Raw genomic sequence first — 27,488 nt, 5'->3', positions numbered from 1 at the left:
AAAGCACAAACCAGATGCGTGCAACATAAGTGAGCCTCAAACAGTATGCCAAGTGAAAGAAACTAGAAACCAGACTTCAACGCTTATATTGTGTGATTCTATTCCACATAAGGCAAAAGATAAAATAAAAAATCACAGTAATTGTCAGGCTGGGAGTGGAGGGAAAGGTTGATGAGAAAGAAGTGAGGAAGAATATCGGGGGGATGCTGGAATGTATATCTTGTTATTATAGAGGTCTTTACCTGACTACGTGTGTTTGCCAAAATTCATCCAACTACATAAAAAGAAGTAAATTGTTCTGTATGGAAATTAAACTTCAATATACCTTTTTAAATAGTCAAATAAATAAATAGATAGATAGGCTGGGCACAATGGCTCACACCTGTAATCCTAGCACTATGGGAGGCAAAAGTGGGTGGATCATGAGGTCAGAAGTTCGAGACTAGCCTGGCCAATATGGTGACACCCAGTCTCTACTAAAAATGCAAAGATTAGCCTGGTGTGGTGGTATGTGCCTATAGTCACAACTGCTCGGGAGGCTGAGGCAGGTGAACTGCTTGAATCCAGCAGGCAGAGGTTGCAGTGAGCCGAGATCGTGCCACTGCACTGCAGCCTGGTGACAGAGGGAGACTCCATATCTAAATAAATAAATAGATAGATTAGATTAGATTAGATTAGATTAGATTAGATTAGATAGATAGATAGACAGATAGAAATCACAGCAACTCTATTCCTTTCTCTGCTTTATTTTTCTCCGTTTGACTTATTATCATATCACACACTATATCGTTTTACTTATTTATCTTGTCTGCGTCTGTTTCCCCCGACCCCCATCCCCTGTAGAAGGTAATCCATCATAAGAGAAGAAAATCAATTTTTAATTGTTTTAGTCACTGCTACATTCCCAGTGCCTAAAACAGTGCCTGGCACATATGCATAAAATATGTTCAAAAAATATTTGTTGAATTAATTCATGAATGGCTTTTGCTTAGTGAATTCATGTTGATTCCTTATCACCACTATTTTTTTCCATTTACTTGAAAGCCATCTGTTTCCAAATCCAATCTGAAATGTGACTGGAAACTTACCAGTGAGTTCTGCAGTCACTAGTTCTAAGAATATGCCCTTTTTCACTTAAAAAATCAAGACCAGAGAATTCATCTCAGGCAGCATTGCTGAAGGCCTTTTCTTTAATTAAAAAACTCAACCTGTTTCAACCCACGGGCAAGCCCATAGGCAACAGAGGGCTGTTCTACTGCATCTCATTCGGAAAGCCTCCTCTGTCTCCGTTAGCATTGATTTCCTTGCTGCAGTCATACAGCCCTGTTTCCATTTGCCTTGCTAACCTGTGGAACTACCATATCGGGAAGACCCCACCACTCACCTGGTTGAGTCCTGTCAAGTTGTATATGTAAAAACAAAGCCCCACAGATAAGACATAGCATAGCTAAACAAAGCAATCAATAACTGCAAATGCTAAGGCTCAGTTCCTCATGAAGCAATACGCTTTCGAAGAACTGACAATAGGTCTTACTCATCTTTGCACTCCCATTACCTAGGAGATTGCCTAGCAAATAGGAGATGTTCAACACCTGTTTGCTAAGTAAATAAATGCCTCTGAAGTCTTATTTCTACATAAGTAACCACACCACCTATAGATCAGGCCCAGAGGCATGTACTCTCTCTGGGATGAGCCTGCAGAATGACTTTACGGATGTCTTATATCAGCTGCTGGAAGCCAGTCGCATCAAAATCCATCTGTGCTCAGTTAGGCCTGGGACTGTTTCTGGAGGACTGACTAGTCTCTGGTTTTCAATAGCAGTCCTTCTAAGCAGGGCTTAGAAGGGCTTAGGGCTTTTCTGAAACTGACCAGCAGCCTGTATAGCATTCACTGATCATGAAGGTTACCATTCAACTCTTCCCCAAGTTGGAGTTGTCCCCAGGTCCCTAATTAGGCTTTGGGTGTCCTTAGGTTGACCTGGCCCAGAGTTCTGTGCTGTTAGGCAACTCTGAATTAATAGCTTGCTATTCTAGAGAGAAGAAAAGTGTGGCTCACAAGCAAATGGGGCTTTAGCCAGAAAATCATTTAACATCTGCACCTGTTATCCCCTCTGTCCTCATCCCCAAAGCTTTCCCTGGCTGGCCACTTCTCAGCACGAATGACATTCTTCGTCTCTTTCCTGGTTACCCAGTTAATGTTGCCCTCCCCCGTGGGGCCTCCTGTCACTATCACATCACTCTGCTTCATTTTCTTTATCTAAAATTATCTGTTTATTTGATTGCTTGCTGGTTCATTGCTCCTCTCCTACTAACTAGGTTACAAGTTCTGCATTACTTCCGCAGTGCCTAGAACATCAGCAGGCATCTCATACATACTCATGATCATCTAAGGAAAGCATAGTTAACCAGAGGATTTCCACAGTTGGCAGAGCTAGCTGGAGAACGCCTCTGGCTAGTAAAAGGTCTTTATCTCAGCCCAGGATCTTGTAGCATGACCTACCAGTTAGTCTATACGTCCTGTGTGCTGAGCACAGTTTCACAACTTTGTGATCACCCCCTCCTCCGTTTCTCAGGTAAGGAAACAGAATCAGAAAATAGCATGCCCCAAAGAGCTCAGCCTGTAAGAGGCAGAGCTGAGACACAAACACAGGTCCATCCAAGGCCAAAGCTGATGCTCTTAAGTCCTCTGATGCTCCCACAGCCCAGCTGAAGAACAACAACAGCAGCAAAAAGAGTAATAGCTGACAATTACATGGTCCTTACCTTGTACCAGGCACTGCTTTAAGTGCTTTAAGAGGGGCAGACACGGGGGTGGAAAATAAGGTCATTGCCAACAGAAAGAGTCTATCCTAGTCCAAAAATACGGTTACTCCACCTACCAACACTGTTATTCAGTAAAATAAATCAGAGCACGGGTGGACAGCACCAGGAGCGTCATGGGCATTTCACCCCTCTCCCCTATCCTTCCTCATCCTCTTCCATCCTGGTGTGAAAGGGAGGTTCTCAGATTGAACATTCAGTAGCTTAAAGGGGACATGGTGCAGTATATTTGGTAAATAGCCACTGTAGGCCTCTGAGGAGAACAGAGGAGGTGTTCAGGGTGGAGGGAGGAGGAACTCCGTACAGTCATCGTCAAGAATAGCAAGAGCACAGATGGACGCATATCAAATGTGCTTCATGCACATGATTCGGCCACCCTCTTTTCCACTAAGCCAAATATCCATAATTTAACAGTTGCAGAATATAAATGTTTCCTGCTGGCTTTGCATTCCCCAACTGGGGAGGAATAGTCATCACTTGTCTGGCAGACTTAGAGGCCATCTGAGCACTGGTGGGCTTCTCCGCATCCTCGAAATTGCTTTTTAAAAAAAATTTTAGATTCGGGGGTATATGTGCACATTTGTTACACAGGTATCTTGTGTATTGCTGGGGATTGGGCTTCCAGTGTATCCATTATACAAATAGTCAACACTGTACCCAATAGGTGCTTTTTCAGCCCTCACCCCACCCCACCCACCTCCCCACTTTTGGAGTCCCCAGTGTCTGTGATTTCCATCTTTCTGTCATGCGGATCTGTTGTTTAGCTCCCAGGTATAAGTGAGAACCTGTGGCATTTGGTTTTCTGTTTCTGAGTTATAATAATTCATTTAGGATGATGGTCTCTGGCTCCATTCATGTTGCTGCCAAGGGCATGATTTCATTCTTCTTTGATGGCTACATGGTATCAGAATTGCTTTAGATAGCCATGTGCCCTCTGGCTTCTAACAATGAGCATGGATGATGTTCTGTGGGGGTGGCGGGTAGCAACAGAAAGAGACAGGATGTGCAGGGTCAATGGCGGGGTCGGGTGTCAGGCTGTGCAAGCCTAAATATCAAACTAGGGCCGGTCAAACACCCTCAAGGATGCATGGCCGCAACAATAAAATATTCCTGATCACTCCCTCTCACAACAAGTTATCAACTCTTTGTGGCTCAGCCATTCGTCACAGCCCTTCTTGGCCCACGTTAGGGTAACGTATTCTCAAAATGTGGCCTATGGAAACAGCATTCCAGGAACGCCCCAGCAACCAGAACTAGGAAGAAATGTCATTCTTTAGTTTAAAGTTGTCCCACACTCAAGCAACACAGCACTCAATGCTGAAATTCTACTGAGTTTTTAAATTAAATCTTCCTTTGGGATCCAAAAAGCACTGTGGGATTTTTCAAACCTGACCGTGAACAGAAATCTGATTTTTTTAATGTCAAGGGGCTGACTTGGGGCAGATCATTTTACTCCCTCAGAGAGAAGAGTTGCTCCTTTTGGATGAGACCCAAGGAAGCTGGTTTCATCAGTCATTTTCCACGGAAATAGAATAAATTCGTATCATAATATTTTTTAAATTCTAGTTATTTATTCTGTTAATAAAAAAGACATTTATACAATAATGACTAAAAGGAAATATGCATGTCAAATTATTAACTAGGGTTATCTTTTAGTCATAATTTTTTCTTTCCTCTGTATATTTTTGTTCTTTAAGCATTTGTGCAATAAGCAGTTATTTACTGTTATAAACTTCTTATAAACATCAGTTCTTTTTTTGTTTTAAATTCCAGTTCTTTGAACTTTCTATATTAGATTTATTTTTTCAACATATATTTTTGAAGCACCTACTGTGTGCTGCATCCAGGTTGGCAAGCTACAGTCTAAAAGCCGTGACTGCTCTTTATAAATAAAGTTTTATTGGAACACAGCCGTATCACTTCACGTATTATCTTTGGCCTGTTTTGCACTACCAAAGGCAGAGTTGAGTATCTGCAACAGAGACCAAATGGCCCATAAAACCAGAAATACTTGTTCTTTGGCCATTTCTGGAAAAACATTTTATGGCCCCTGTCCTATGTGAAAGGCTCTAAGTTAGTGATAGAAATCAACTGTGAGCAAAAAGAAAAAAGATATCTCCCCAGGGTCATGGAGTTTATAGTTTTTTGCCTAAACTTTGGGGTTTCCTATATCCTTAAAAACAGCTGTTCTGAGGGCCGGTTGTGGTGGCTCACGGCTGTAATCCCAGCAGTTTGGGAGGCCCAGGCGGGTGGATCACTTGAGGTCAAGAGTTCGAGACCAGCCTGGCCAACATGACAAAACCCTGTCTCTACTAAAAATACAAAAATTAGCCGGGCATGGTGGTGGGTACCTGTAATCCCAGCTACTCAGGAGGTTGAGGCAGGAGAATCACTTCAACCCAAGAGGCAAATGTTGCAGTGAGCCGAGATCATGCCAGTCTCAGAAAAGAAAGAAAAGACAGGAAAATGAGCGGTTCTGTGGTTGCAGAAAATGTAAGCTGACATGTAGTGTTCACAGTTTTTTTTTTCTCTGTGGTTAGAGTAGATTCTTGATGCTCCAGAGATGGAGAAACCCCAAGTCTTGTTTTCTCTGTTAGCAATAGAAGCAGTATTATCCTGTGTGCCTTCCCCCTTCCCTCACACAGTACCTGGTACCTGGTTAAGCACTCAGTAAACCTCAGCTATTACTATCAGCATTGCCCAGGGGGCTCCGAATGGAGTCACTATTCTTTGCACAGGACTCACACTTAACCCCAGTTTAAGAGGTCTCTTACATCAAGCCAGAAGAACTCACAGGTCTAGAGAATTTAATGTACTTCTCTTTATTTATCTGAAATAGCTTATTTTAGGCCCATGAAGCTGAGATATTCAGCTACATGCTCCTGCAAGGCAAATAATTCCTAAACTCAAGCATCACTTGGTTTGGGAACAGGAAATGAGTAATGAAGAAATGAGTTTCCAGGCCAGGTGCAGTGGCTCAGGCCTCTAATCCCAGCACTTTGAGAGGCCGAAGCGGGCAGATCACTTGAGATCAGAAGTTCTAGACCAGCCTGACCAACATGGTAAGGCCCTGTCTCTACAAATAAAAAAAAAAATTAGCCAGCATAGTGGTGCTTGCCTATAGCCCCAGCTACTCAGGAGGCTGAGGCAAGAGAATCGCTTGGACCCAGGAGGAAGAGGTTGCAATGAGACAAGATGGCGTCACTGAAGCCTGGGTGACAGAGCAAGACAAAGAAAAAAGAAATGAATTTCCATATCCAGTTCAGTAAACAAGATTCCCTGTTCCCAGATGACACACAGCAAACACCCCTTGACTTCCACTGAACTCCATCTCCTTGGAAGCATCATAATAGGATTAACAAAAGCCTGGAAATTTCTTAGAAGAGCTGCTGTTCTCTCCACAACAGGAAAGTGCTTAAGTATTCTATTAAAGAAGTGCACATTGGGTTAGCCTCAGTGTTAACCTGCTAAGCATGTAGAAACACATCAGAAACAGATGGGAGAGAAGCCAGGCACAGAGCCTCCCCGGCAAAGGGAACTCTATGGGTAAATGCTCTTATTAGGAGCTTGGAACCTGTTCAGCATTCAACAGGATCCATCCAAATCTGTCTCCTTTATTCAATTAAGAAAATGATAGGAACCTTCGATTTTCCCTATGATTTAAAATAATGTCAAATGACCAGGTAGAGCTTGGACATGTTTTAAAGCTCATTTTTAAGACAAACTTCTGCTGAATTTAATTATAAACTTCTGCTTCTGGGAAACAGTCATCAAACAGGCTATTGGCAATTCAAATCAACTCCCCCACGCAAACACGCCCTTTGTCAGCAGCGATATCTGTGGCAGAACGAGTCACTCAAAACTGGGAGGGATGCTCTGCATTGCAAAGATAAACAAAACAACAACAACAATAATAAACCTAACTTAGTCCAGGAAAAGAGAACGGAAAGGATTCAGGTAAGTGTTCAAACTGGAAGGAGTAACAAAAGAAAAAATGAAAAAGAAAAACATACACGCAGCAACACTATAGGAGATAGATTTAGTGAGAGCTGCTCCACCTACCTGTACAGAAGTCACTTTACTTGGAGACCTCTTTTTATTTTCATCTTCTGAATCATTTTGTCTACTATGTCTGAAATTTTTTTCCGTAGGACAGACTCTTTATTGTTCAGGATTCAACTTCCCAAAATTTTTGTTTTACCTTTTTAATTTTGGAGTTTATAAAATGTGGAATGAGGAAAAAGAGATGAAATCCTACAAGCTTTTGGGGCTGGCATGGAATAAGCTTCACCGAAGAGCATATTTCTTGGGTTCATATAGTCTGAGTTTAAATCTGGCTCATCAGATAAATGACCTTAAGTGAGTTACCTACCTTCTGGAGGCTCAGCTTCCTCATTCACTGTGTAGTTAATAGTAATAGTATATCCCCAATGGGTTATTGTGAGGATTAAATGAGATAGTGCATGTAATACTTATCACAGTGCCTGGAAAACAGTAAGTACACAAAACTGTTAGTTCCTGTTGTTATTAACAACCAGCCCAATCCTAAAGTGAATGCTTAAATCCTCTTAATGACATAATATCATTATGGATAATCCCTCTTGTACATTGTGCTAGTGAAGGCTTGGTTTTTATAGGAAGTAATGAAAACTAATTCTAAGGCCAGGCATGGTGGCTCACACCTGTAATCCTAGCACTTTGGGAGGCTGAGGCAGGTGGATCACCTGAGGTTGGGAGTTCAAGACCAGCCTGACCAACATGAAGAAACCCCATATCTACTAAAAATACAAAAATTAGCCAGGTGTGGTGTCGCATGCCTGTAATCTCAGCTATTTGGGAGGCTGAGGTAGGAGAATCACTTGAACCTGGGAAGCGGAGGTTGTGGTGAGCCGAGATTGTGCCATTGTACTCCAGACTGGACAACAAGAGCAAAACTCTGTCTCAAAAAAAAAAAAATAACAACTAACTCTAGAAAACTTTAGCATTAAAGGAAATTAGAGCAGTCCTGGGGCATTTGGTTAAATCAAGAAGAAGAATAAGGAGAAGGAGGATGAGGAGGAAGAGGGGTGGGGAGCAGGAGGAGGAGGAAGGGGCAGAGGAATCATCATCAGCCTCCAGGAATGCAGGAACTTGGGGAGGCTTGGATCTACCTCATCAGGAGTCATCAAACCTTCTGTTTCTATCACAAACATTAACAAACCTTACCTACAGCTCCAAAAATCTTATTGGCTCAGCCAAAGTCAGGTGTCTATCCCTGGATCAATCAGCTCAGGCCAGGAGCAGAAACACCTACTGAAGATCATGGTGATGGAAGCTTACCTGTGTATGAGGAACAGGAAACCATCCCAAAGAAGGGTGAACTGTTGTGAACTGAGCAGCCTCCCAGTCAGGCTATGGGAAATCCCAAGCCATGTGAGTAAACCATGGCACAATCCTCTAGATACTTGAAGAAGCTGTTCTCCAGGATAAATATCCTCCGTTCTTTCCACCATTGAGATTGAATTAATGAAACGTGCTTGTGTGATTATTTAGTGTTTTCACTAGAAAGGTGAGCTTTATGAAGACAGAGGAGCATGTCTATCTCACTCACCAACATATTCCAGCACTTAGCTAGAGGCTTAAACCACTACAGGTAATTCAAATAATTTTTGAATTCATTAATTGACTGATTAATTTGTTATGTATTATTTTTGAGAACTTTCTGGTTACTTACTTCCGAATACGGCTCTATCCATCTCAGTCAGTTTCTATTCATGGTGAGAAGCTCCTTTGTTTGTGTCCTATTTTATCTGCATAAAATTGGAAGGAAGGTAAAATAACTCACAAGTCCTATTCTCAGTCACATAAAGATTTTATTTGCCCATCTGTTTTAGTTATCTATTCCTACATAACACACTCCAAAACATAGTGGCTTAAAACAACAATAGTCATTGACTTGGCTCATGAATCTACAAATTGGGCAGGGCATAATGGGAAGATTCATCTCTTTTTTTTTGTTTTGTTTTTTTGAGACGGAGTTTCGCTCTTGTTACCCAGGCTGGAGTGCAATGGCGCAATCTCGGCTCACCGCAACCTCCACCTCCTGGATTCAAGTAATTCTGCCTCAGCCTCCCAAGTAGCTGGGACTACAGGCGCATGCCACCATGCCCAGCTACTTTACTTTTTGTATCTTTAGTAGAGATGGGGTTTCACCATGTTGACCAGGATGGTCTCGATCTGCTAGGTTACCATTTTCAGAATTAATAGGTATTCCTTCAGGTGAGCGTGCAGATAGCCACATTGCCCCTGTTGTACTTTGTGGGAGCCAAACCAATCACAACCAAAAAGGATGGGACTGCTTGGCTAACAAATGGAGTAGCAACTGGGAATGGCGTATTGGACTTAGTAAGTCCCCCTGGGAGTCTTGAGTTTTTCACAGAATAGAGAACCTCACAAAGCAAGTAATAATAATAATAATAATAAATTTTTTCCAATACACTGTAGTTTTCAGCTTTGCCTTTACAGAAAATTTGAGAAGACACGAAAGAATTCCCATGTTCCTTCTTATTCCCACTTTCCCCTATTCGTAACATCTTAAATTGGTTTGGTACATTTATTATAATGAAGGAACTGATATTGACACTTATTAGTCACTGAAGTCCATCATTTATTTGGAATTCTTTAATTTTTACCTACTTTCCTTTTTCTGTTCCAGGATTCCATCCAGAACACCATATCACATTTAGTTGATGTGTCCTTAGGCCCTGTTTGGCTATAACAGTTTCTCAGGCTTTCCTTGTTTTTGATAACCTTGACAGTTTTAAGAACTACTGGTCACATATTTTACAGGATTTCTCTCTATTGGGATTTGCCTGATGTTTTCCTTATGATGAGACTGGGGCTGTGGGTCTTTGGGAGGAAGAGCACAGGGAAAAACTGCCTTTCTCATTGCATTGTAGCAAGAGCACTTAGGATCCGCATGATTTATCACTGTTGATTTTAACCTTGATCACCTGGCTGAGGTTGTGTTTGTCAGATGTTTTCCACTCTACAGTTACTCTTATTTTCTCTCCCTCTTCATACTGTACTCTTTGGAAGAAAGTCAATATGCGTAGCTAACACTGCAAGCGTAGGCAGCTTTGCTTCTCCTCCTCGAGGGCAGTGTCTATATAAATTATTTGGAATTCTTCTGCATAAGAGATTTGTCTCTTCTCCATTTATTTATGTATTCAATTATTTATTTATACCAGTAGAACTCATGGATATTTATTTTATACTTTAGGCTCTAATCCAATTCTACTCTATTTTATTGCTCAAAGTATTCCAGATTCAGCCATGGAGAGCCCTTTTCGTTGGCCTCCCTGTCCCATTGACATACGGTGTTGAAGGTAACGATGACTCTTTTGCATATGTTTGGCTAGCACTGGAATAGAAGGGCTGTGTTCTTGCATGTTGATATGGTTTGGATCTGTGTCCCCACCCAAATCTCATGTTGGATTATAATTGCCAGTGTTGGAGGTGGAGACTGGTGGAAAGTGATTGGATCACAGGGGCAGATTTCTCATGAATGGTTGAGTACCATCCTCTTGCTACTGCCTTCTTGATAGTGAGTGACTTCTTGCAAGAGCTGGTCATTTAAAAGTGTGTGGCACTGCTTCCACTCTCTGTCTCTTGCTCCTACTCTCATTATGTGATGTGCCTGCTCCCCTTTCACCTTCCACCGTGATTGTAAGCTTCCTGAGGCCTCTCCAAAAGCCGAGCAGAAGTTGTTGCCATGCTTCCTGTACAGCCTGCAGAACCATGAGCCAATGAAACCTCTTTTCTTATAAATTACCCAGTCTTGGGTATTTCTTTATAGCAATGCAAGAACGGCTGAATACACGTGTATTTCTAACTTAATCATTCAAATAAGCCTATGTTATAAGTGCCCCCATTTGTAAATAAGGAAAGTAAGATGCAGAGGGGTTCAGTAGGTTGTTGGTAGGTAAAAGGGACACCAGAGCTACCTGGAAGGGGTTCCATTAGCCAAAAGCAGTGGCAGCTATATCATCTAGATTGTGTTCTCCACCCCACCGCCCGGTATGTACAGTCAAGAGGAAAAGCTGGCCAGAGAAAACCACCCATATGGAGGTGTTAGAGACTTGTGTGCTGCCTCCTCGCAGGAAGTTGTGGCAAGATGTGATGGACACGTAGGGATGGATGCTAAAGCTGACATTTCTGAAATTCAAAGAGGGAATATTTTGGAGCTTGAGTGGGTCTTCTTGGAGTCCCTCAAATTAGATTGTGTGAGCTCACTCCACCCACTGAGGAGCAAGCCCTCCTCACAACACACTCTTTTCCAAACCTTGGAACTCAACCCCCTGCATGTTCCCCTGCTACCCTGCAAGATGCCAAAACAGCTTCAAGGAAGTCTGCTGAGAATTGCTCATCATTTTTACACTTGGTTGGATAAATCCCAGAGCAGAAAACAAAACAGAGACCCAAATCCTCTTTTTAAAGCCCCACAGTAATCAGAGATCAGGTCCAAAGACAGAATCCAGCATCTCTGTGCTGCTGTGTGCCCAGCACATGGGAAGCTCGGGTGGTCTGTTTTTGGCCATCCCATCAAGCACAGACTGGAATTATAATGTAGAGTGTTGGCTCCTTTCCCCTAAGGTTGAGCAGCAAAGGTCTTCCCTCCCGCAAATCATGCCCCATTCTTCCAATGCTGTCTGCTTGCCTTCTATTGGTTAGAAAGCAACAGCGTCTTGCACAATAAAATTCAATTTTAGCAATGTCTCCACTGCCTCTGAGAAAGGGAGGAAAATTCTCAGTATGAGGGCAGCTTTTGTTTATCAGCTTCTGCTTTGGAAGATGACAACACCATCCTTTAGATTGCTTAAGGAAATAGAGCAGAGCCAAAGTAGTCTGTGGCATCCAGCTGGGGTTTAAGACCTTGTTCATAATGCCTAAAGAACTTCAAAAAGTTACAAGGACAATACCTACTGTAATATGCTCATTGACATCTAAAGGAGTCCAAGAAAAGTAGGTCGTGGGTATAATGAGAGGCGAAAACATTGATAAATGGAGCGGGAGACACATCAGTGTGTCCCTGGGAGCTTTTGCTTCCTCCTTTAAGAATAAAATTGGATGGGAGCAGTGGCTTTCAGGAGACGTCAAAACTGCCTCAAAACTCTGGCAGGAGCTGACTTTGTTTTCTAAATTTAAAGACATTGCAGCTTCTATAATTTGTCTCCAATAAAGCTATGCCATTTTTTTTCTTTTTATTCCTAGCTTTCTTGCTAACTCACTGTGTGGACACAGTTATTCTCTGAGAATATTCAGTTTACTCATCTGTAAAATGGAGACACTGCACATTCTTACCTAAAAGGTTCCCTCACCAGGCACCTTGACAAGTTGTATGTGTGTGTGTGTATATATATATATACACACACACACACGTATATGTATGTATGTATGATATATTTAATTATATAATAAATATTATATACTATATAAGTTAAAGAAAAAAAGATGCCCAGGCCCTCCAAGACAAAGCAGAGGTCTACACCTGTAATCCTGGTACTTTGGGAGGCCAAAGTAGGTGGATTACCTGAGGTCAGGAGTTCAAGACCACCCTGGCCAATATGGTGAAACCCCATCTCTACTAAAAATACCAAAAGTAGCCGGGCGTGACACCTGTAATCCCAGCTATTTGGGAGGCTAAGGCAGGAGAATCGCTTGAACCTATGAGGTGGAGATTGCAATGAGCCGAGATCTCGCCATTGCACTCCAGCCTGGGCAACAAGAGCAAAACTCCATCTCAAAAAAAAAAAAAAAAAAAGACAAAGCAGTGGTCATTCTTGTCTTCTAGAAGCTTAAGATGTAGCAGAGAAAGTGACATTCATATGAACACACAATAAAAAACAGTCTGGAATACACACACGAACACAAACACACAAAAACATAAGCAACTCACTATTGGCAACTCACAAAGTTTGCATTTCTTCCTGACCAGTATACTTTTCAGAAAATAGCAGTTAAATCACTTTAAAGGAAAAAGGTGGTTATTTTCAGTCAAGGACACTTCCATCTGGATTATGTCAAGGCCATTGGCTAAAGCTAAAAAGTATCTTGACCTTTCACCGGGCTCTTCTCTGTAAACTTCTACCTTTGGACTATGGCTCGTTTGCATGACTTTGATCCAAGGAAGGAGACAGAAAATAAATCATAGTGAGTTTTTTTCTAGTGGAAGTGCTGTATTTAAAGATCTCATTTAGCATTCATTCATTCAACAAATATTTACTGAACTGTACTAGATGGTCAGGTACTATACTAGGTACTGAGAATATAACAGTGAGCCAAATACTCACAGCTTGGAGGAAGAGATGAAATATTTTTAAATGAAATTATGACACAGTACTACAAGCTCTGGGATAGGGTAAGCACAAGACACTGTGGGAGCCCAGATAACAGGCACCTTCTCTCCCATGAGACAGTCAGGGAAGACTTCCTGGAGGAGGTGACATGAAGGCTGAAACCATCAGGGCTGGGTGAGGGAATGTGATGAGTGAGTTCAGGAAAGGGGAATATCAAGTGCAAAGGCATAAAAGTGGGAGCAAACATATTACATTTCATGGTGGATATAGCTGGCAAGGAGAGCAGGGCTGAAACATGAGATTGCAGAGATCAGTTTGAGTATGTTATGGAAGTCAATGAATGACCAGAAGTAGATGTTAAGGAGAGAAGTGGCGGGATCAGATTTGCATTTTAGGAAGAGTTCTGTGGCTGGCAACTGTGCAGAATATTAGGTAAGGAAATAAAATTTGAGGATGCCCTAGAGATCTCAATCACCAGTGAAGACGACCACCATTTGTACAAAGTGTTCATAAAGTCCCACATACACCTTTCATGCTTAGAACTACCAAGTGCAACTATCCCCATTTTATAGATAAAGGAACTGAAACTCCAAAACACAGTTTCTCAACCTCAGCCTCATTGACATTTTGGTCCAGGTAACTGCTGTGTGGGAGCTGTTCTGCACACCGTAGGAAATTTAGCAGCATCCTTGAGATCTCCCCACGAAATGTCAGCAGAACCTTCCCACCAAATGTGGCAACCAAAAACACCCCCAGATGTTGCCAAATGTTCCCTGAGAGGACACAATGATCCCCTGGCTGATAACCATTATTCTAAAAAATCAAGTCCCACAGTTCACCCAAGTGAAGATGCTAACTGGGTCCTCTGTCTCCAGTGAACACTCTCCCCGTCCGTGGCAGCCTCATCCCCCATGGCCTTGGCCAAGATGTCACATGCATCCATTTGCCTCTAAATGACTGAAGTTTTCATGGGGAAAAGTTTTAAGAACGGATGTCATTTTCCACAGTCATTTCAATTTTCTCATACATTAAAGCAAGGATGACTGGTTTTGTTTTTTTTTTTCCTATCAGCTAAAAATTGTTACCACACTGGATGCAAAAGCGTTTTCTCTCATTACATGTGCAATTCTATACATTTTTCTTCAAACCAGCAGAGCACTGGCACCAAATATGAGGATGATTCATGTGGCGTCAGGGGCCGTTCCTGCCCAATTTCAAGGGTATTTGCTGGTCTTGGGCCGTCCTTTTGATAATTTGAAGTTTTCTCCTATAAATGTGTGATTTTTTAAAAACCAAGTCATTTCTCTTATGGATCTGCATCAGAAGGTTTGCTTTGTGATGAAATCTGCAGATGCAAAAAAAAAATAAATGGGAATTTCACAGAACAGGTACACACAGCAAGAATGTGGTCGAGCCAATTTCCTCTGTTCTCTCTTTATGTGAAAGTGTAGCGGATGTGGAGATTGTCTTTCCCCTCTCAAATTACCCTGCCAGACAGAGAGTTTTTTAGAAGAGTCCTGAGCATGTAATTTTATTACCTTAGCATCGATTGTAATATAATTCATGTAATTTCTTATGCATGAGAAAAGTTATTTTCCTAAATACCTGGTAAAATGAGAGTTGATGGATTTTTTACTTCCACCAACTGTCTCTGTAGAATTTTCCACTAAAAAAGGAAACATAGAGAGCTGCTCAGTGCAAATGGCCTCACCTAGAAGCAGAAAGCGTTTGAAGAGTCTTTCAGGCTTGGCGATTTCTTTCCTTGTTTGTTTGTTTTATTGTTGTTGTTGTTGTTGTTTGAGATAGAGTCTCCCTCTGTCACCCAGGCTGGAGTGCAGTGATGTGATCTTGGCTCACTGCAACCTTCACCTCCCAGGTTCAAAAGATTCTCCTGCCTCAGCCTCCTGAGTATCTGGGATTACAGACACCCACCACCACGCCTGGCTAATGTTTTTATTTTTAGTAGAGATGGGGTTTCACCATGTTGGCCAGGCTGGTCTCAAACTCCTGACCTCAAATGATCTGCCTGCCTCAAGCCTCCCAAAGTGCTGAGATTACAGGCGTGAACCACCACACTAGGCCACTTCCTTTTTTTTTTTTTTCAGACAGAATTTCGCTCTGTCACCCAGGCTAGAGTGCAGTGGCTTAATCTCAGCTTGCTGCAACCTCTGCCTCCCAGGCTCAAGCAGTTCTCGTGCCTCAGACTTCCAAGTAGCTAGGATGACAGACATGTGCCACCATGCCTGGCTAATTTTGGTATTTTTAGGAGAGACGGGGTCTCACTATGTTGCCCAGCGTGGTCTTGAACTCTTGTCCTCAAGTAATCCACCTGCTTTGGCCTCCCAAAGTGCTGGGATTGTAGGTATGAGTCCCCACGCCCCACCAGCTTGGTGATTTCTAATGGATCTGTATCCTGGCAGAAACTATCTCAAAACTACCATCTTGTAAAGATCAAACCAAGTTCAAATTTGGTGAGGGTTTCTCAACCTCCACATTATTGGCATTTGGGGTTGGAGAATTCTTGTTGTGGGGGCTGCCCTGTATTTTGTCAGGTGTTTAGCGGAATCCCTGTTCTCTGCTCACTTGATGACGGTTGCACATCACCCCAATTGTGACAACAGAAAATGTGTCCATTTATTGTCAAATATGAGAACCAGTGAATTTTGCCTCTTTGTTCTGTGAGCTCCCGGTCCTATTCCTGGGACCCATGTAAGCATTGGAGGGGAGGAAGCTGCATTCGGCACTCAAAATGAATTCATGGATGACCAAGAGTTGCTAATGAGAATTAAAAAGATAAACCTACCAGGTGTCTCACACAACTACATTCTATAATTTCTCTCCAGTACCTTAAGGTCCGTCTGCATGGCAAGAAGCCAGACTTCAATATTATTTTTCTTTCTATTATTTCTTCAACAAATGTGATGGGTTTTTAAATTCATTTTTAATTTTTTTATTTTTTATTTTCGTGGGTACATAGTAGGTGTATATACCTGTGGGGTACGTGAGATGTTTTGATACAGGCATGCAAAGTGTGATAATCACATCGTGGAGAATGGGGTCTCCATCCCCTCAAGCATTGATTCTTTGTGATACGAACAATCCCATTCCACTCTTTTAGTTATTTTTAAATGTAAAATTAAGTTATTATTGACTGTAGTCAATGTGTTATGTGATCAAATAGTAGGCCTTATGCATTCTTTCTAACTACATTTTTTGTACCCATTGACCATCCTCATCTCCCACCTCCCAACCCCCACTACCCTTCCCAGCCTCTGGTAACCTTCCTTCTACTCTGTTAGTCCATGAGTTCAATTGCTTTGATTTTTATATCCCACAAATAAAAAAAAACATGCAATGTTTGTCTTTCTGTGCCTGGCTTATTTCAATAAATATTTATATAGTCTATTATATTCCAGATACTCTTCTAAGTACTTTAAAGCAGCAACTCTTAGGATCTTTGTAATAATCCTATGGGATAGGTACGATTGACACCTCATTTCAAATTAGAAAACCATACCTCAGAGATGTTAAGTAAGAGCTGGTGATGAGCAAACTGGAATTCAGACTAAGGCATTGGATTCCATAGTGTGCACTCTTACCCAGTAAGCTATGCTGAGTGTGTTAGGTATGAGGGAAAGAGGAATAAACTTGGACTCAAATTCACCTGATCTCACCTTCTGGCTCTGTCACTTACCAGCTGGTGAACTTGGGCAAGTCGCCCGATGTCTCTGAGCTTCAGCCTATTATGCACAAAATGAGGACAATGACACTTATATCAAAGGATTGCAGCAAGGACTAAACTACCACTGAGTTTGGTGCCTCAGAAATATCCAGTGGGTGTCGGTTACCTCTCTCATCTACTGTTTCAGAAGACAGTTCCCACAAAACATAAACAGCATTGGTGGAAGGGACAAGTATCAACCATGAGGACAGGATCCTGCATCCAAGCACCACCAACTGTCACCAGAGTAACCATAGTAGCATCCTGAAGGGTCTTCCTGCTTTTCCTCCTGCCCCCTGCAGAAGATTCTCTGTGAGGTGGTCTGTAATTATTCCCATTCCTGCATGTACACACCTTGCCATGTGACTGCAGTTTCTCCCATCAGGGGTTGGAGTCTATTTACCCATCCCTCGAATCTGGTCAGGCCTTCAGAGTTGCATTGGCCAAAGGAAGATGGTGGAAGTGACACTGACCATGCCAGCTCTGAGTCCAGTCTTCAAGAGATTTTCTGCATCTCCACTCTCTCTTGGGATCCTGCCCAGCCACTGTGTGACGTGCCCAGACCAAGCTGTTGGATGATATGAGACCATATGGACCAAATCTCAGTTGTCCCAGCCAAGGTCCCAGATAAGTGAGAGAACCCAGCCAAGATCAGCAAAGATGACAGTCAGCCCAACCAGAAGTAGAAGAAATAATTGCCCAGCCTGGCATTATTTCTTCTAAATCACTGAGCATGAAACATGAGCAAATGATTCTTTTTACCTGCTGAGTTCCAAAGTGGTTTGTTATTCAGCAATGACTGACACAACCCCTCTCAAACTCCTTATCCCAATGGTAACCAGAAGCATCACTTTTGATATGGTTTGGCTGTGTCCCCACCCAAATCTCATCTTGCAATGTAGTTCCCATAATCCCCACGTGTCATGGGAGGGACTCGGTGGGAGGTAATTGACTTGGTAACTTCGCCGTTACCCTCTTGCTTCTGTTTTCATGATAGCAAGTGAGTTCTCCCAAGATCTGATGGTTTTATGAGGCTTTCCCCCTTTTGCTCAGCACTTCTCCTTGCTGCCACCATGTGAAGAGGGATATGTTTGCCTCGCCTTTCACCATGATTGTAAGTTTCCTGAGGCCTCCCCAGCCATGCTGAACTGTGAGTCAGTTAAACCTCTTTCCTTTACAAATTACCCAGTTTCAGGTATGTCTTTATTAGCAGAGTGAGAATGGACTAATACAACTTTAAAACCTAAATTGAAATATTTCAATTCCCCAATTACAGCTCTGTAAAGGGGACTTATCACATTTAGCATAGAATTTAGATCTCAAGCCATAATCTACTGCTTTCTGCATGATCTAGCCCCTGTCTATCCTCCAACCCTATTATCTGTCACTGTCCCCATAATTTGTCCAAAGTTACATAGCAACTAGGTAGATACATCTGAAACTGGAACCCAGGTCTGATTCCAAAGCCTATGTTTTTCCATGTGGATATTACTCTCTGAGTACCTGTGATGGGCAAGTCTCTGTGCAAATTTTTTTAACACATTTCACTTAGTGTGCTCTGGCCACAATGGTGTTTATTCTGACTCCAGCACACACCAATGGTGTTCGTGCCTGAAGTACTTTGCACTTATGGTTCTCTCCATCTAGAAGACTCTTTTACCTTTGTGACTGAATAATTGGTTCCCTCTTGCCATTGAGGTCTCTACTCTGATGCCAACTCTTGAGAGGGGGTCTCCAGGTCACCCAAAAGTCATCCTCATTCACCCTTACCTTCTGTGCTGAATGTGTTTTGTTTTCTTAAAAACACTTATCAGCTGGGCGCGGTGGCTCACGCCTGTAATCCCAGCACTTTGGGAGGCCGAGGCGGACGGATCACGAGGTCAAGAGATCGAGACCATCCTGGCCAACATGGTGAAACCCCATCTCTACTAAAAAAATACAAAAATTAGCTGGGCATGGTGGCATGCACCTGTGGTCCCAGCTATTCGGGAGCCTGAGGCAGGAGAATTGCTTGAACCCAGGAGGCGGAGGTTGCAGTGAGCCGAGATCGTGCCACTGCACTCCAGCCTGGCGCCTGAGCAAGACTCTGTCTCAAAAAAAAAAAAAAACACTTATCAGTATCTAAAATGATGCCTGCTCCTCCAAACAGTGCTGCAGCTCTCTGAATGCAGGAATCATGCCTATGGAACCCAGCATCACATTCCCAAGCGCTGGCACCTGCCGCCAAGCCCAGCACATTGTAGGAGTTTATTAAATAACAGTTCTGTGAGTAAGGAAGCCAAGAAGACCCTTTGGTTCAAGCACTCTATTCCTTCTCTCCATCAGCTCTCTTTGACCCTCCCCCAAGGCTAAGTGGCACATGAAAAAAACAGAGAGAATAATGTCCTACAATCACCAGATGTGCGGCTCAAGAACAAAGTAGAATTACACTTGCAGCTTACATCACAGGCAAACCCATGCTGTGATGCCTTATTAAAACCAAAGAAAGCTGATTCCTGTTGTCTCCCCTCCCCATGACTAGGTCGTGAAAGAAAAGAGAAAATCAAACCCTTGCCTTTCTTATGGATCATAACAGGAGTGGGGAAAGAGTGTTGACTCTCCTCATTGCTCCATAAATTGCTTGAATCTTTGTGTCCTATATATTACTTTTCTAATCAAGAAGAAATACACAAGAGGAAAAACTCAAATCATGTGTGTCCTAAGAGGCTCAGACACCTGCTTGGATGAACGTCTTTATGATCAGGTTTCCCCAGTAGCTTCCCTGCTGAACCTCACACCCAAAAGAGAAAGAAATGAATTTTCCTCACCTTCACCAACTGCAGTGCTCATCCTGGCAGCCCTGCAAATGAGAACACAGTGTTCTCCTGTGCACATTGTATATGTCAAAAGTCACCAACCACCAGCTCCCAGGCCCACACAAAGCCCACGGCTGTGTCTTTTTTGATCTGCAGTATTATTTTTATTTCAATTAGTTGCCAACATTTAAAAGTAATATGCTTTTGCATAATCAATAGTTATAACTTTTCTTGGAAAATCAGACAATCTGATTTCGGACCCACAGTCTCACATTCCCAAAACTGGCTGCCCACTCTTGATGGGGCAAGAACTTCCAACTTTATCGCAGTAGCCACCCAACCCACGTTACTCATTGATATTACCTGTCCAGAACTTGAAGGTATTAAGTTTGCAACCCCATTACACACATATATGCGCACACACACATTTAGTAGTGAATTTAATTAATAGACTCAGAACTGTTTGGCTGATCAATAACATTGCATGCCTTCAATAGAGATATTTTGCTAGACAGTTATCTTGAATCAAATGGAAAGGGCCAAAATTATAAACTTCCCCTGTATTACATCTCTGCAGCCTCTTTCCAGGAAGTCAAAAAGAAGAGACATGAAACCAGCTGGGCATGGTGGCTCATGCCTCTAATCTCAGCAGTTTTGGAGGCTGAGGCCAGTAGATAGCTTGAGCCCAGGAGTTTGACATCAGCCTGGGCAATATGATAAAACCTCATCTCTACCATAACTACAAAAAATAACTAGGTGTGGTGGCTCATGCTTGTAGTCCCAACTACTTGGGAGGCTGAGGTAGGAGGATCACTTGAGCCAGGAAGTTGAGGCTGCAGCGAGCAATGATTATGCCACTGCAATCCAGCCTGGGCAACAAAGACCCTGTCTGGAAAAAAAAAAAAATGCATGAATCCTAATCTGTCTTCTCCCTGCGGAAATAGCATTTGCCATGATCAATAGGAAAAAGATCATTTTCGTAAGAATAGGGACACAGGGAGATGAAATGGTAAAGACATTTAATGTAGCAGAGATTGTTAATTGTTCAGTAAAATCCATTTCTTCTTCCTGGGCACACAGGCACACAGCTGGCCTACTTCTCCTATCACCTCTTGGCTCTCATGAATTGATACAACCAAATACTAATGATGACAGGCTCTAGAGGGCAATGCATGGTACAAGATGAAAGGATCTTAGATCCCTGAATCACCATGTGGAAGTTTCATCAAATGACCAGAAATACCTAACTTGGGCTACTATGAGAAGACATAAACTTGTGTTGGAAACACTAGGCATTTTAAGGTCTATTTGTTGCCTTTGCTTTGTCTATCCCAAGACATTCTATAAGCTTCCAAGAAAAATGTGACTAAAAATAAAATCATATACAGCGCTGCTTTTAGTAGTTCCCAGTATTAAGTTCCAATTGTGTGCTAGGTGCTTTATTTATTATGCTTATTGCAGCAATGAGGAAATAGAGATACACAAGAGCTAAAATTTTCCCAAAGTTACATAGCAACTAGGTGGATACATCTGGAATTGGAATTCAGGTCTGATTCCAAAGCCCTTGTTTTTTCATATGGCTATTACACCATACAGAGTAATTACTGTCTGAGTAATATCCTGTGATGGGCCAATTTCTGTGCAAGTTGTTTTACCACTTTTCATTTAATTCACCCCATGCACCAATAAGGGAAGTGGTATTATTGTCTCCATTTTATGGATGAAGAAGTTGAGGCACAGAGAGGAAAACTGTCTTTCCTGAAGTCCCATTTGCAAGTGTGAAAATCAGACCTGTAATTTCCTGACTCTTTCCACTGTCTCCTTTGGGATGGTGGGAAGATTTGGCAAGACTGAGGAATGTTGATATATTTTGTTATTTTGAAAATGAATTACAGTGTTACTAGTTCATAAATTAGAAATCATAAGCTTTTACTTTGTAGAAACTTTTTTTCTTTTTAACTCTTATTTTAAATTCAAGGGGTACATGTTCAGGTTCATTATGTGGGTAAATTACATGTCCTGGGGATTTGATCTGCAGATTATTTTGTCACCCAGGTAATCACCATAGTAACCAATAGGTAGATTTTCCATCTTCACCCTCCTCCCACCCTCAACCCTCAAATAGGCCCCGTGTCTGTTGTTTCCTCCTTTGTATTCTTGTGAACTCAGTGTTTAGCTACCACTTATAGGTGAAAACATGCAGCATTTGGTTTTCCGTTCCAGAGTAAATTCACTCAGGAAAATGGCCTCCGGCTCCATCCATGTTGCTGCTGCAAAAGACATGATTTCATTTTTATGGCTGCGTACTATTCCATGGTATATATGTTTCATATTATTCAGTTCACCTTTGACAGGTATTTAGGTTGATTCCATGTCTTAGCTACTGTGAATAGTGCTGTGATAAACATACAAGTGTGTGTGTCTTTACAATACAGTGATTTATATTCCTTTGTGTATATACTCAGTGATGGAATTGCTGGGTCAAATGGTATAAAAAAATTGTATGATTCTGTAGTCATTTTGTATTGTCACACATTATTTGTAATGCAGTATACTACTGTATTATATACTGAGTAAACTTGATTTTTTAAGTATATAAATATGCAAATTACAATTATTCTGTAATCATTTTGTATTGACAAAATGTATATTATGCAATACAAAATGATAACAGAATGATAATTGTAATTTACATATTTATATACTTGAAAGACCAAGTTTCCCCAAAATACAATACAGTATTATATTGCATTAAATTCTAGTGTCATATTAGACACACTACATTTTCTTTTTCTTTTCTTTTTTTTTTCTTTTTTTTTTTTACTTTATGTTCTGGGGTACATGTGCAGATCTTGCAAGACTGTTACATAGGTATACACATGACATGGTGATTTGCTGCCTCCATCCCCTGGTCACCTACATTAGATATTTCTCCTACTGTTATCCCTCCCCAATCTCCCCACCCCCTGTTATCCCTCCCCTAGCCCCCCACCCCCCAACAGACCCCGATGTGTGATGTTCCCCTCCCTGTACACTCACTACATTTTCATGTCATATGACAGACCCTCAGTAAATGCTGAAGGACTTACTGTGAATACAAACTCCTTAGACCCCCTACACATGTGCTATATCATATTTCCATGACTTTTCCCTTTCTATTTTTGTTGGCAGGTATACCCCCTCACCCCCCACCATTGTTACCTAATTTCTGCACATCTCTGAAGACTCAGCTAAAGCATCTCTTTCTCTAGGAAGCCTTCCATGAACACCCAGGCAAGGCTAAGTGCCCCTCCACTGCATCCCACAGGACGCTCTACCTACTTTTGTCCTTGTGTCTGCCACATTACATTGAAATCTTCTGTTTTTGTGTCTCTCCCCGCCGCCCACTAATCTGTAAACTCTTCAAGGGGAACTAACCATTTTTCACATTTTTATATGGAAAATAGTAGCTCATGTGAGGGGCTCAATAATACAATTTCCTGACCTCACCAGAGGTAACACAACCTGGAAGCATAAAGATTATTCAATGAAGTTTAAGCAAAACTTGAAGTGCTTGATCCCTGAAGAAACCAAGGCCATATAATGGTAACTTCTTGCAATGAAAATGAATCAACCTTCCTTCCCTTCCACTGGTACCCTTGCAGCTTGCAGAATGATAAACCCCATGGAGTAAAATGAACCAGACACATGGCAGGTGCACAATAAATATTTGTTGAATGAATTAAGGAATAGGTTAATGCCAGCCATTTAGAGGAGCATTACCATGCATAGGATGATGAAATACCATCAGTAACAACCAACACTCTTTTCTATCTATGAAACATGGTACTGAATGTCTTGGCGCCCTCTCAAATGCAGCTTCACCTGCCAGTAGGGACTGGTACAGTGCCCTCGGCCACCCCTACTTACGGATGCTAGATTTGGAGAAGCTCACTTTCTGCGTGAAGGCTTTTCAGGGCTCCTGATACCCTGGGAGCTGTTTATTTAGTGTTTCTTCATTTAGGGCAGATTGCTCTTTCGAAAATTGCTTTGTGGTGGTGGCTGCCTCTCCTTCATCTGATTAGTCTTGCTTCTTGAAGACATTCAAGCCATTTTTTTCCCCTGTTGTACCATATGTTTTTCCTTTGAGTCTGTAGTATTTTGTGCTCAGATTCTGGATCTGTGATGTGGCATTTCTCTCCTGACGATTCCTAGCAGGTGGTTTATCTCGGCAGCTGGTAATGGCAGGGGATGGTGTGATGAGGAGAAATCGGGCAATGCCAACATCTGTGTGTCTGCAGATCCCTCTTTGACTTCCCTTCCCAGACTATTTCCTTCTTGTGTTTATTGTCCTTTCAGTTAATCTTTTTCATGTGTCAGTGTTGGTTGTTTCTTTGGCATCTATTCAGAATTTCTGTAAGTTTCTGCCCATGACAGAGACAAAAGGGCTCTCTGTGAAGGAGAGTCTCTATTTAAAAATGATGATAGGCTGGGCGTGGCGGCTCACGCCTGTAATTCCAACACTTTGGGAGGCTCAGGCAGGTGGATTACCTGAGGTCAGGAGTTCAAGACCAACCTGACCAATATGGTGAAACCCCATCTCTACTGAAAATATAATAATTAGCCAGGCGTGGTGGCATACACCTGTAGTCCCAGCTACTCGGAAGGCTGAGACAGGAGAAATGCTTGCATCTGGGAGGCAGAAATTGCAGTGAGCCGAGATTGCACCACTGCACTCCAGCCTGGGTGACAGAGCGAGACTCCATCTCAAAAAATAAAATAAGGATGATCATAGAAACATTTATTGGGTCTTATTGTATATCAGCAATTGGGCTAAGCAAGTTCCAGACATTAGCTTATTTATCCCCTCCAAGAATCATTTCAGGTAAGTACATTATTATCTGTATTTTATAGATGAGGAAACTAAGGCCAAGAGACTTGCTAGAAGCTACAAAGATGTTATTTGAAGCCATTATTGGTCTTATTACAGGATTGCATTTACCACTCAATAATGGTGTGAGTGACAGCCCTCAGATACTGATTTTGGAGTTGATGATGCACATGTTTTTCTTAAAGTCTCGGGGACTCCAGACTCCTCAGACACCAATGAAGAAGTTCAAAATTCTGGACTGTGAAGACCTAATTCCCTGTGTTGGTTTCCCCTCTTCCTATCCAAACACCTTTGGGTGGGCATGATCCTTCCTGGAGGAAGCAATGGCAGGAAAACAGTCAAGGCACCAAGTCACTGTATATTAGCCATGTATTTTTTTTTTTCCTGTATTTTGATTCTTGGACATCTGAGGTCTTGCTTGCCTGGAGGGACTTCTCCCAGAGTTAGTCAGTTCCTGGAGCTAGCAAACAACTCTTCCGTGAGTGCACATTTTATATGCAAACCACCCAATCCAGAACTCACACCCCCAACCTCCTTCTTTATCTCCCTGCCCTAACCACCCCAGGGCCAGATACCAGACAATTAGAGACATCCCCTCCACCCCAGAACCCAGTGAAATTTCAAACTAGCCAATTCTAAACCTGCTCACACTGCCTCACTCATTCTTTCCCATGGAAACTATAAATAAAAGCTTCTGTGCACCTTTTCCCCTTGTTCCATCTGCCTCTTGACCAACCCTGGTGCTTTTCCATGTGCCTCCAGTGGTGTGGTATGACCCCTTCTCCTGGGATCTGTGAATACAACAAGCTCTCTTTTCAGTGGCAGTCATCTCCTGATCTGTTGGCCTTGCCATACCTGAATAATAATGACAACTGTACTCTATTTATTTATTTATTTTTGAGATACAGCCTCACTCTGTTTCCCAGGCTAGAATGCAATGGCACGATCTCAGCTCACTGCAGCCTCCACCTCCTGGGTTCAAGCGATTCTCCTGCCTTACCTTCCTGAGTAGCTGGGATTACAGGTGTGCACCACCACACCCAGCTAATTTTTGTATTTTTAGTAGAGACAGGGTTTTGCCATGTTGGCCAGGCTGGTTTCGAACTCCTAACCTGAAATGATCCGCCCGCCTCAGCCCCGCAAAGTGCTGCGATTACAGGTGTGAGCCACTGCACCCGGCCAAAATCTGTATTTTAAAATAGAGTCTAAGCCCTCTCCCAAAAGCCGCCAATCAAAGAGATCTTTAGTCTTATGGCCGCAGAGTTTCCTTCCACGCAAGAGCAGCTACCAACTAAAACCAGCTGAGACAAGGTACGTTCGTAAAACATTAGCTCACTGACACTGACAACGACCTTGGGGAATTCCCTTCTCCTTACAACCCAGGTGCATCCTCTGGAGATCTTTGTCTCCTCTGGGCAAGAGCCCTCTGTGGAGGGGTATCTGAGCAAAGATGTAAAATGAAATGAAGGAGTCAGCTATGTGCATATCTGAGGAAAAAGCATTCCAGGCTAAGAGGATAGCAGCAGCAAATGACCTGCAATTAGAACATCCATAAATTAGTCTCCTTATAAAAGAAGCCACCTAGTTTAGTGCTTTCCAGGTTTGCTAGGCCAAGTGAAAGAAGTCAGATGCCAAAGGTCACATCGTATGATTCTGTTTACAAAGGATCCAGGATAGAAAGATTCATAGAGATAAAAAGCAGACTGGTGGCTCCCAGGGAATTGCGGGGAGGGGAGTGAGGATTCCCATTTAACGGGCTTGGGACTTCCTTTTGGGGTAATGAAAATGTCTTGGAACTAGATAGAGGTGGTGGCGGCACAGTCTTGTGAATATACTGAATGTCACTGAATCATTCACTTTAAAGTAGTTAAGGATTAATTTTATGTAGTTTCTTATATCTTTTTTTTTTTTTTTTTTGAGACAGTGTCTCGCTCTTTCACCCAGGCTGGAGTGCAGTGATACAATCTCAACTCACTGCAACCACCACCTCCAAAATCCAAGCAATTCTCCTGCATCTGCCTCCCAAGTAGCTGGGATTACAGGCATGCACCACCATGCCCAGTTAATTTTTTATATTTTTGGTAGAAATGGGGTTTCACCATATTGGCCAGGCTGATCTCAAACTCCTGACTTAAAGTGATCCACATGCCTTGGCCTCCCAAAGTGCTGGGATTAGAGGCGTAAGCCACCATGCCCAGCTTTTCCTTCTCACTTAATTAGATTTCCCATCCCTCTGGGGATTCTGTCTTTTCCTCCCCTTGGTACTATTTTTCTTTCAAATTTGCTTTCTCATTCCATTACCTCTCTTAGATATACATTCAAGTGTGAATAACTTTCTTAAGTACTGATTCACCCACGAGATGAAGCCAAAAGACTTAGTTGCCAGGCCTGCCTCAAAGAAGAACCAGTATTGAAAGAGAAACACAGGTTCCAATAGAGAAAGGATGGGGGCCAGAGAACGGATACCTTGAAAAATGCAGCAGCCCTAACTAAAAATATCACACATACACCATTTCATTCATTTCCTGCCTCCGTTTCTCCCTTCTGCCCCCTGAGGAAAAAGATCATTATTAAGAGACTCAGACCACCTCATGCCAGTTTTCGGTTTCTTCTAAGACTTGTCTAATCTCAGTCTCTTATGTGGATCTGAAACTGCTTTTGCAAAATTATGACAGAGACAGTCAAAGAGATCTAACCTAACTGATTCCATGTTGCTTGTAACCTCCAAGCTGTCTTTGTTCATTCCTGGATGCAGGCTGAACTAACTTTGGGAGGAACTTAAGTTTATAGTAAATAGTTTAAAACAAAGACACTACAGCGTTTTCCCAAAACAAACCTCCTTCTTGACTGGGTACTAGGCTGCACTTGTAGGACTAACAAATTAGCCAAAAGATTAGAAATTATGGCTTAGGAGTTATGCAGCTGGAGGCTACAAGATTCCAACC

The sequence above is a fragment of the Aotus nancymaae genome, unplaced genomic scaffold (genome assembly GCF_030222135.1).
Source record: "Aotus nancymaae isolate 86718 unplaced genomic scaffold, 86718_ANA_hifiasm-v0.15.2.pri h1tg000049l, whole genome shotgun sequence".
NCBI lineage: Eukaryota > Metazoa > Chordata > Mammalia > Primates > Aotidae > Aotus > Aotus nancymaae.
The sequence above is the reverse complement of the archived record's forward strand: the minus strand, read 5'-3'. Positions refer to the sequence as shown.